This window comes from Ascaphus truei, chromosome 4 (genome assembly GCF_040206685.1).
Source record: "Ascaphus truei isolate aAscTru1 chromosome 4, aAscTru1.hap1, whole genome shotgun sequence".
NCBI lineage: Eukaryota > Metazoa > Chordata > Amphibia > Anura > Ascaphidae > Ascaphus > Ascaphus truei.
The window spans coordinates 21,052,666-21,063,475 of NC_134486.1; positions in this window are offsets into that span (position 1 = coordinate 21,052,666).

The window sequence follows — 10,810 nt, forward strand, 5'->3', positions numbered from 1 at the left end:
ATCAGAAGATTTACATAACAGCTGAATCTAGGTAACACATTTGTTGCACAGTAGTACACAATGCAATACATTTTTTTTTATAACAATTTTTTTTATTAAAGTATTAGGATGCAGAAGGGAAAAGTGGGTAGGGGAAACTGTTAATCATCACAATATATCGACAGTTGTTGTTTTTAACAGAGAGAGCTATACCTAACATATATTCAAAATCCCAATTTTAAGCAAGAATGGTATAGGCCAACTCTCTGGGGCAGGAGGGAACCTCAATGGGGGGTACAACCCAACACCTAACGGGGCGGGGGGAGATAGTGACGGGGTATAGGGAAAAATATCACCTACAGCTGAACCCCATTATAACACGGTGCTTGGGGTCCACGTAATGTGACCACATTATAATGGGGATCGTGAAAAAAAAATGCAGCCGCGATCAGGGATTCCACGTCCTCTAGAGGGGGAGAGCTGGAATATCTCTCCTAGCTGTCACAGTGGCACCCCCACACAAGACTTACCCGGAGCAGCTTCGCAGTATGCTGGGGATCCGACACCACGGGTCAGTTGGGGTGTGTGTGTGTGTGTGTCTATGTCTCAGTTTTGGTATATTTCTCTGTGTTTATGTGGGGGGGGGGGGGGCTGATAGATTTAACACCTTCAGTGCTGGAAGGGCTGGTAATAAATTCTCCTTTTTATCACATCTGTTCGTGGTAGTGAATGGGGTTGCAATCCAGCTGGTCACATGTTACTAGGGTCATATTTACAAAGTGATGTTACCCCAGAACACCCCTTCCATTCTGGGACATACGTAACAGGCCATTTATTACAAAGTCGTGCTGAAAGATGTCTTATGATGCATCACGTAGCACTGCTTAGCAAGTATGGCCCAGTATATTCCATCGCTTGGACTGCAAACACTCATACACGATCACCATGTCATTTTGCCAGGCACCACAGATTAGTGTGAGCTCCTGGGCTCAGCATCTAATCTTGTGCCTCACTCACACTATTCATCCTATACTTTGATGTCTCGCGGAATGTCCTCACCTCGATTTCCGTAACTGCTTTGAGGTTTCTACGTCTCTGTAGCATTGCTGGGTATACAGATGCATCCACCAGTATCCAATCACTTGCCTGGGTAAAAACTAAGGCATCTCACAGTAAATGCCTCAACGTGCCTCACCATTTCTGTAAGATTCCTAATGGCTCATCGGATTAACAAAGCAGGGGTCTCTGCAGTCTCATTCAGTTTGCCCCAGATTTTCCATGGCAAGTGATCTAATACTGATGGCTGCATCTGTAAATCTGCAAAGATTTGGATCCTGCTCTTTCAATTCTATTGCTTCATGGTTTCTAGCTGCTGTTATGATGGCTTACTTTACATCAAAACAGTGTAGTCTGAGGATTACGTCTTGCAGGACATCAGGATAAGCAGTCTTGGATGTATAGCTCTTTGCACCCTATTGAGGAGCATCTGCGGCTGAGGGGTATTAGGGAAAAGCATAAGGAAGAGTCGAGTCACATAATCCGCGACATCCGTTATTGCCTCTGATATTCCTCGCAGGCGCAGTTTATTTCTACGCGATCTATTATTCTGATCTTCTTAACGTTCTATTAATTCCTCTAACTTCTACTTAACTTGAATCAGTTCCTGGTGAAATCCTCTTGGTGGCTGCAGCCTCCACCTGTGTGTCTCCATATCATTGGTACGCTCCTCTAGCTTTTCAATATCCCCTCTTAGTTCTTTCAAAAGTTTTTAGACATCTAATTGAAAGGTGTTTGTCAAGTTCATATATAGTTGTTGCATGTCGTTTTTTGTGCATATTCTCGGGTCCAGGTCTTCTTCATGGTCTGAATCTGTCTGAGCAGGCAAGGAGTCATCATCTTGTTGTTTTCGTGCGTTTGCGCTTTTGCTTTTAAAGAAGTCTGTGACGTCCATTTTTTTTAGATTTTGGAGGCATGTTATGGGCACTGGTTATTCCGCTAACGTAGCTATGTATTTTGGGTTTGATTTAGGAGCTTCTCATTACATTGAGCACTCATGTGGGTCCCCTGGGAGTGAAGCAGTCTTTAGCCATGCCTGCACATCACACATGCGCCCCCTCTCCACATGCTCTCAATAGGTGGTGAGCTACTTGAATTTATTAGTCCATAATTGTATTCTGACTGGGCCAGAATTCTGGACATGTTTTCAGAGGTCAGGGAGGAACCAGCAGAAGGAACAAAGGAGGCTAGGGCCTGTTTCAACTCTTAATGGCGTCGGGCCAAAGATAGGAAATGTTCACAGGACTGGTTTTCAGACAGAGTCAAGTCTTCACCCACGTCAGCGGTATCCGGGTTTGTGGGACTGAGCATACTGTAACGGTCATGCTTGCCACAAACCGGAACCTGACCGTGGGGCTGAGGTGGGGACGTGAATACACCGACCTTAGGCCGCGGAGTCAGGTCTGGAGTACAAATTCCGTGGTCAAACGTAGCCGGGTCAGGATTGGAGAAGCCAGAGTGATCCGTGGACAAGCCAGGGTCATGTTTGGAGAAGGCAGGGTTAACGATATGCAGGCTGGGGTTCGGCAACAGGAAGGCAGGTACGTAGCACTTCAACGTAGAAGCTGCAGCATAGGAATGGAATCTGCGTGAAGAACGGGAACGACCATGATGAAGGCCTCTGTAAGGGGAGAAAGCAGACTGGCTTAGGAAAACCGAAGGCTAGCACTGGGGATCCAATGCTTCAGCACAGGAACCATTAAGCAGGCCTCTGTAAGGAGGATATGCAGGAGGCCACTGGAACAAGGAATGGCTAAGGCAGGTAGCTTGTGACAAACACAGTTACATCCAAGTAGCACTTGGTTTATGCTCAGCAATGATGAAAAGGGAGAGCCCAGTTTATGAAGGGCCGGGAGCCAATCCAAGGACAGGGGTGTGAGGGAATTCCTCCAATGACGGAGCACAGAGACAGGTGATTCTGATTGCAGATTCAAGGTGGAGTTGTCTAGAAACTGCATAGCTCTGTAAGGAATGGGTTTCAGCCAAACCCAGGAGCGGATTCCTTACACATACACAGGAAGCAAGTGTAGAGTAAGCTAAAGGAAAAAAGAACAGTGCACAAATCGTGATACAATGTGATTCCTTAAGTGAATAAAATAAATTATCCTGTGAATAACTATCATCAATTGAAAATCAATTACATTTGAAATGATCCTCACTATCCCTGCAGCTGAGGCTGTGTCTCTCACCCAGAGAGAAAAATACAAAGTCCAAGAAAGAAAAACCTACAACGCAAAGGATGAATGGAAAAACAAAAAAAGAAACAAAACATACAAAAGTGCAATCTGTAAATAATTTGGAATTTACAAGAAATCTTCTTGATTAGGCGTGTAAGCAAATTAATTTGATTAATCAGATGAACAGGCAACTGGGCATCTCCTCCCCCCTGCATATAAACGTCTTCAGTAGAACTCAGACCGAGTATGTGAAGAAAGTCCTAAGATAGCAAACATAGTGTAATTTAATTTAGTGTTACAGGTTAAAACATTAGAGCTGTACAGTGCACTCACAAAGTAGTAGATATAAACACACAGATTGAGTACACCTGACTCAGAAAAACAGAGGTCCGCTTTCCCTGCCTCAGTGTCCGTGGTGCTCGATGCAGAGTACTTACGCGTCATATGATGCTTGGTCTCATCTGGTAATGTTTGGCAACCAGCTGGTTGGGCGCTCTTTCTGGCGTTATTCCTTAGGCTGAGTTTATAGTGGCGTAGTGCTTGCTGAGGCACGCTGAGGCGTGCTTAGCATATATTCAGAGACCGATTATATGTTATGGTGCCATTCTGAGTGAAAGCTTCGGCTTGCTTGCTCACGCTTGCTGAACCTCGTTCAGCTTCCAGCTACAGTCAAATCTGTGTTTCTGTGCTTGCTGGAGAGGAGGTGCGGTCACGTGACCCACAGCCATCCAATCAGAGGGCAGCGCAGAAATTAACTTACACCCGAGAGCAGCCATTTTCAAGCATATGCAGAGAGAGAGAGAGATAGCTGGGGTGGGGGGGGGGCAAACTGACTACTGCTGCTGTGGGGTGGGGGGGGCAAATGGGCTGTGGCTGCTGCTGCTGCTGCTGCTGCTCGGTGGTGGGGCAAACAGGCTGCTGCTGCTTTGGGGTGGGGTGTGGGGGGGCAAATGGACTGCTGTGGGGTGGGGGAGCAAATGGGCTGCAGCTGCTGGGGGATGGGGGGCAAACGGGCTGCTGTGGGATGGGGTGGCAAATGGACTGCTGTGGGGTGGGGGGGCAAACAGGCTGCTGCTGCTGTGGGGTGGGGGGGGCAAATGGACTGCTGTGGGGTGGGTGGGGAAAACGGGCTGCTACTTCTGTGGGGTGGGGGGGGGGGCAAATGGACTGATGTGGGGTGGGGGGGCAAATGGGCTGCTTCTGCTGTGGGGTGGGGGGGCAAACGTACTGCTGTGGGGTGGGGGGGCAAACGGGCTGCTGCTGCTGTGGGCTGGGGGGGGCAACCGTACTGCTGTGAGGTGGGGGGGCAAACGGGCTGCTGCTGCTTTGGGGTGGGGGGTGGGGGGGGCAAATGGACTGCTGTGGGGTGGGGGGGCAAATGGTCTGCTTCTGCTGTGGGCTGGGGGGGGCAACCGTACTGCTGTGGGGTGGGGGGGAAAACGGGCTGCTGCTGCTGTGGGGTGCGGGGGGAAATGGACTGCTGTGTGGTGGGGGGGCGCAAACGGGCTGCGGCTGCTGGGGTGGGAGGGGAAATGGACTGCTGGGGTTGGGGGGACAAACAGGCTGCTGCTGCTGCTGGGGGTTGGGGGCCAAACGGGCTGCTGTGGGGTGGGGGAGCAAACAGACTGCTGTGGGGTGGGGGGGAAATGGGCTGCTGCTGCTGGGGTTGGGGGGCAAATGGACTGCTGCTGCTGGGGGGGTGGGTGGTGGGGGGGGCAAATGGACTGCTGTGGGGTGAGGGGGCAAACGGGCTGCTGCTGCTGCTGGGGGTTGGGGGGCAAACGGGCTGCTGTGGGGTGGGGGAGCAAACGGACTGCTGTGGGGTGGGGGGGCAAATGGGCTGCTGCTGCTGGGGTGGGGGGGCAAATGGACTGCTGCTGCTGGGGGGGTGGGGGTGGGGGGGCAAATGGACTGCTGTGGGGTGAGGGGGCAAACGGGCTGCTGCTGCTGGGGGTGGGGGGGGCAAACGGGCTGCTGTTTGGGTGGGAGAGCAAATGGACTGCTGTGGGGTGGGGGGGCAAATGGGCTGCTGCTGGGGGTGGGGGGGAAAACGGGCTGCTGCTGCTGTGGGATGTGGGGTGGGGGGCAAATGGACTGTTGTGAGGTGGGGGGGCAAACAGGCTGCTGCTGCTCCTGCTGGGGGGTGGGGGGGGGGCAAACCGGCTGCTGTGGGGTGGGGGAGCAAATGGACTGCTGCTGTGGGGTGGGGCGTGGGGGGGCAAACGGACTGCTGTGGGGTGGGGGGGCAAACAGGCTGCTGCTGCTGGGGTGTGGGGGGCAAATGGGCTGCTGCATCTGTGGGGTGGGGGTGGGGGGGGCAAATGGACTGCTGTGAGGTGGGGGGGCAAATGGGCTGCTGCTGTTGTGGGGTGGGGGTGGGGGGCAAACGGATACATCGGGGGAACAAGAGGGGGGGGTTGTTTGTACTGTTTATTTTTTAAACAGTTTTGCATTGCACTTTAAAATAAAATTTATATTCTGTTTAAGAACATTGTACTGTTTTGTTGTTCATTGTATATGTTCTTTTTATATAGAAACTTCAGGGACATAGGATGTGGCCACATGGCTGACACAGACACCAACACACACAAACAAGCACAGTGACCAAATTGCACTCAATCGTCACTACGCCATACACACATAAAAACAGGACACAATATGTTTGTGATAAAGATGAGCATAGCTGCTTCTTGGTCTTTCGTGACAATGGCATTATATATATATATATATATATATATATATTATATATATATATATATATATATATATATATATATACACAGGCAATACGATACCGTGTGGACGAATATCAGAGGCAGCACTCCAGAATGTAGTCAAAAGATTTGTATTAATGAGACATCATATCTGGATATGATGTCTTATTAATACAAATCTTTTGACTACTTTCTGGAGTGCTGCCTCTGATATTCGTCCACACAGTATCATATTGGCTTTTTTGATCATACAGGATTTGCACCCACCATATTGTTTACCGACCGAGTGCCTTTGTTCTCATTTATCTACTATATATATATATATATATACACACAATGAATATTAATGCCACAACTAGGCTAGCTGTCTGGCTCTTTGCCTCACTTTCTTTGTGCCTCGCTGGTTCCTCGTGGTCGCTGCACTGTGACGTCACACCCTGTGGAGACGTCGCTACACAATGACATCTGTCAAGTACGCCTCCCGACCCGCTTCCGCCCACAAGCCCCACCTACTAGAGCACACGCTCTGTCTGATGGGCAAGAACATGAAAAGCAGCCGCTTGGTAAAGAGAGAGGTGAGTATCAGCAAGTATCAGCGCTGGAGAGTACAGCCACTCTCCACTATAAACTCAGCCTTACCCTTCACGTTTCACTCAAGCTTCGTCAGGGGTTCTATCTAACAAAGCTTGAACTGAAATTGCAGAGGGTAGGAGATACCTGCTCATCTGATTCATTGAATTCATTTGTTTACACACCTAATCAAGAATATTTCTTGTGAGTTCCAAAATATTGAAATGGGGATATCACACAACATTTTACAGATTACACTATGTTTTGTTTCTTTTGTGTTTTCTTTTTATCCTTTGCGCTGTATTTTTACTTGATCAGTTATCTAACTGCAATTCATGAGGACGTAGCTCATCTGAAACAAAGGCTGCAGGCTCACAAAGCAGTCACCAGAGAAAGAGCAGTCATTGAATGAGAACTGCTTCAGATCAAAAGACAGAAACTTAAACTACAGTACAGAAAAGCAACTGCAGGTCACCAGGGAGCACAATGCAAGAATGCAACAAATCGACACGACCCAGAACAAAATATCCACAAACTTTGGAGCACATATCAATACAAATCACCAATTGCACTGACCAGGTATCTGGCATCATAATGAGTTAGGCCATGGCTATCTGGATGTTATAAACATCACCCACCCTTACAAAAGGTTACCCCACCTATTTCAACTAAGACAACACCAGGAACCAACTCTCCATCTTCACTGCCGCCCTCACCACCCCATTGAGGTACAGTATGCGCACCCAAGGAAGAAGATGATGCAGCACTTGTCACACTCTGAAAACAGAGCTAGAGTTTCATTTTGTTGTTGTTAAATCAAGCAACTGTTTAATAGTTTTTGTTGTTTTCTTTAACAATTTCTAATATAAACAAACATATTGTTAAACACAGATCTTGGACACTCTTTTTTGCCCATTACTCGTAAAGGGAGTGTGTGTGGGTGGGCAGAGGAGTGGGAAGGGCAAGGCAGTGGAATGGGCGTGTGGGGTGGGGGGAGGGAGGTGATGGGAGTAGTTGCCCCGGGGGGGGGGTGTTTAGGGCTCATGGGGGAGCATGAAGGGTGGCTTTAGAGGTTAACCACTTAATTACCTTCTCCGTGACACGGACCCGGCTGCTGGCGAAAAAATTGGCCATAAATATGTGAAAAGCAGAAAGTGAATCCCTGCGCTTCACCCATTGGGCTAACAATATGTGGTGAAAAATATACATACAGTAGTAAAACCTAAGTCTGTGTGACAAAGGAGACTTTTGGTTGCTTGTTTTGATCAAATCATGACAAGCCTGCTGAGCAACGTCAAGGTAAACCTCAATAGCAGGTTCCTATGCTAAATGCATACATATTTTAGTGAAGTATGTGAAATACAGCTGCAGCAGCCATTATTCAAACACTTCATGTGTTGTGTATATCAGAATACCGATGTCATGATGCGGGATGTCTTCCAACCTTACCGCCTTGAGATGCGAGTGCGGCGAGTGCAGAAAATGGCATTATAGAGTTCTGGTTTTTAAACACCTTAAATTGACACAGTAGCACAGTAGCACAGTACTGTACACATTCATTAATGTCATTGCACCCAAAGAAACAGAATACATGAAATTCAAACAAAGCAATCGCGATAAGTGTGGGTGCCTGGGGCGATTGGCCGCGTTCATGCTGCGTGGAGTACAGCAAAGCACACGAAACCGGCGCCGTGATTTTTTGAATAACGGCCGTTGCAGCTGTATATCCTAAATTGGTTAATAAACAATGCATACAGTTGCAGCTAGCTGTTATTGACCGAATCATGGGACAAAACCTCGGCCAATTCTCTAAATACCCTGCCAGGTGGGACACAGCAAATTTAATGGCCCATCGGATTATCACAGCGGGGGTCTCTGCGTTTGAATGGGACTTGCGCTGTGTGATCCTACCGTATTTCACCAGTCTTGAAGAGTCGCGCAGTGACATAGACTAAATCAGTCACTCTATCTGCGCGCCTCTAACAGGCAATCGCTGGGCTTTTTTTTATTTTAATCACAAAGTATTGTAGCAGGGGGTCTCCGGAGCTGAACTGTGTTGATTTCAGCCTTGGGGACCCCCTACTTCCCGAGATACAGGCCCCAGTATGGGGTGCCGGTATCCCCTTGCAGGATTTAAATCCCCTGGTCACGTGACGCAGAGGATTTTTAATATTGCGGGGATACTGGCACCCCATACCGGGGTCTGTATCTCAGGAAGGAGGGGGTCCCCTGACCTGAAATCAATGCTGTTCAGCTCCGGAGACCCCCTTGCTACAATACTGTGAGATTAAAATACAATAAATGCCACGCGATCGCCTGTGTCATGGAACAAGAACTACATTTCTGACTCACCCCCCTCTCTCCTTTGCAGCTTCTGCCTGTCAGATCTTATTCTCAGCTGCATGGAGTTTGCACACACATACTGTGCCTGTGTAACTTGCAACAATGTTGTATTTCTTGCCTCTGGGCATGAAAGCAGTGAGCTGCTACTGCAGCCCCTGTGATACTCACCAGGATGGGCTAGTCTGCCCCCCCTCCTGTATGGCCTAGATAGTCTGTCCAAGGCTATTCCCTTTACCCACACTGCCCCTCACTTCCTTTTCCACCCTGGAGACAGTGAGTACAGGACCCTCCTCTGTTCATCTCCCATGGTGAGGCCATCACTTTTTACCGTTTTCTAACTAATAATCACCACTACATACCATCCACAAGTATTTGTATTCTGCTGCTTTTCCCAATAAAGTGGAGGAAATATTACAGGGCTTGGAGTGATTTAAAAGGGAACTGAGTTAATGCTATCGGGAGCCATTCACACATCAAACGTGACCCTGGCTTCAGAAAAGCCTGTTAGAGGCGCACAGGTAGAGTGACTGATTCAGTCTATCTCTTACTGTGCGTCTCTTACAGACAGGTGAAGCCCAGTAGGATTCACACAGCAGGGACCCCCGCTGTGTTAGTCCTATGGGCCATTAGTCTGGCTGCTGGAACCTCGCAAGAAGCTAGAGGCTACCTTGCAAGTTCTGCAAGATAAATGGTTGACAACAGCTAGCTGCTACTGTATACAGTACTTCTGTGACCTAGTGCAGTTGAAAACTGGTATATACTTTGGATTCATTGTTTCCTTTGGATTCATTATTTGTTCAAAGTAAAAGCTTAGAATTCCCGGATGCATGAGTATCAACAAGTTTCTAAGAGACAAGGGCTGTTAAAGGTGGTTCACCTACAGTAAAAGCCAAACTGCCAGCTCGATCCAACTAACAGCTTTTTAACTGCAGGAACTTTAATATACACTATTTGAGCTGGAATTACTGGGGCTGCTGACACCAGGATTGCACACCAATAATCATTGTTAAAAGATTTAAATTATACTCATTACAATTACAGGGCTTCAAAAGAGTCTTGTATTGTATTTTTGAAGTAGTTTGACCTCAGGAGGGAGCTAATGGTTCATAGGGGGACGTGCTACTGTTCCTCTTGTACCAGTTCCTGACTCTATGTACCTTCTCAATGCTCTTTACTGAGTTTCCAGTGGTCCTAAGCGTTCAGTTTGTCAATAAATTGAATGTCCAAAGCAGAACCGTGGCTATTACAGTTAAACAGTGAAAGGTTCATTAAATTAGTAATGCTTTATTTGTGTCTAATTAATGAAAAGAAAAAACCTGTTGAATATAGCAGGGGGTGAATTAAAATCTTGACCGGAAACTTTACTGGAGTGAGGTTGTAAACTTAAGGATGGCTTCACATCAAAGGTCAGGTACTGTAGAAATGTGTAGTGGGAACTACATAGACGTGGTCAATCAGGATACAGATAATTAGGAGCTAGACTTCTTATATGAGGAAGGAGGAAACAGCAGAAAAGGAGACAGACTGGAGCTTCAGTAATGAATAGCATTTAAATAAATACATTTTACAAGAATTACTAATTGACGTTCATTTAATTATGAAACTTTAAATGTATTACTGGCACAATGCATAATAAAAAACATATTGCTTCATGATTTACCTCAAAAAAGTAAACATCTGTTTTGATTTGTAAATCAGTAAACTGCAGTTTAATGAATAGTCCCCATTGTTTCTAATTAGCATCTATTAATTAGTTTAATTGGCTGAAGCTCTTGTAACAATAAATTCTTAAAGTAATTGACTGGATATATATATATTTTAAATATATATCTCTATATATATATATATGACAAATAAAACACAAGCTGCCTAATAAATAGTGAATAAAATATTGTGTGCTAATTAAATGAAAATACACATATGACACTAGAAAAATATATCTATACAAATTAAACAAGATTAAAATATATA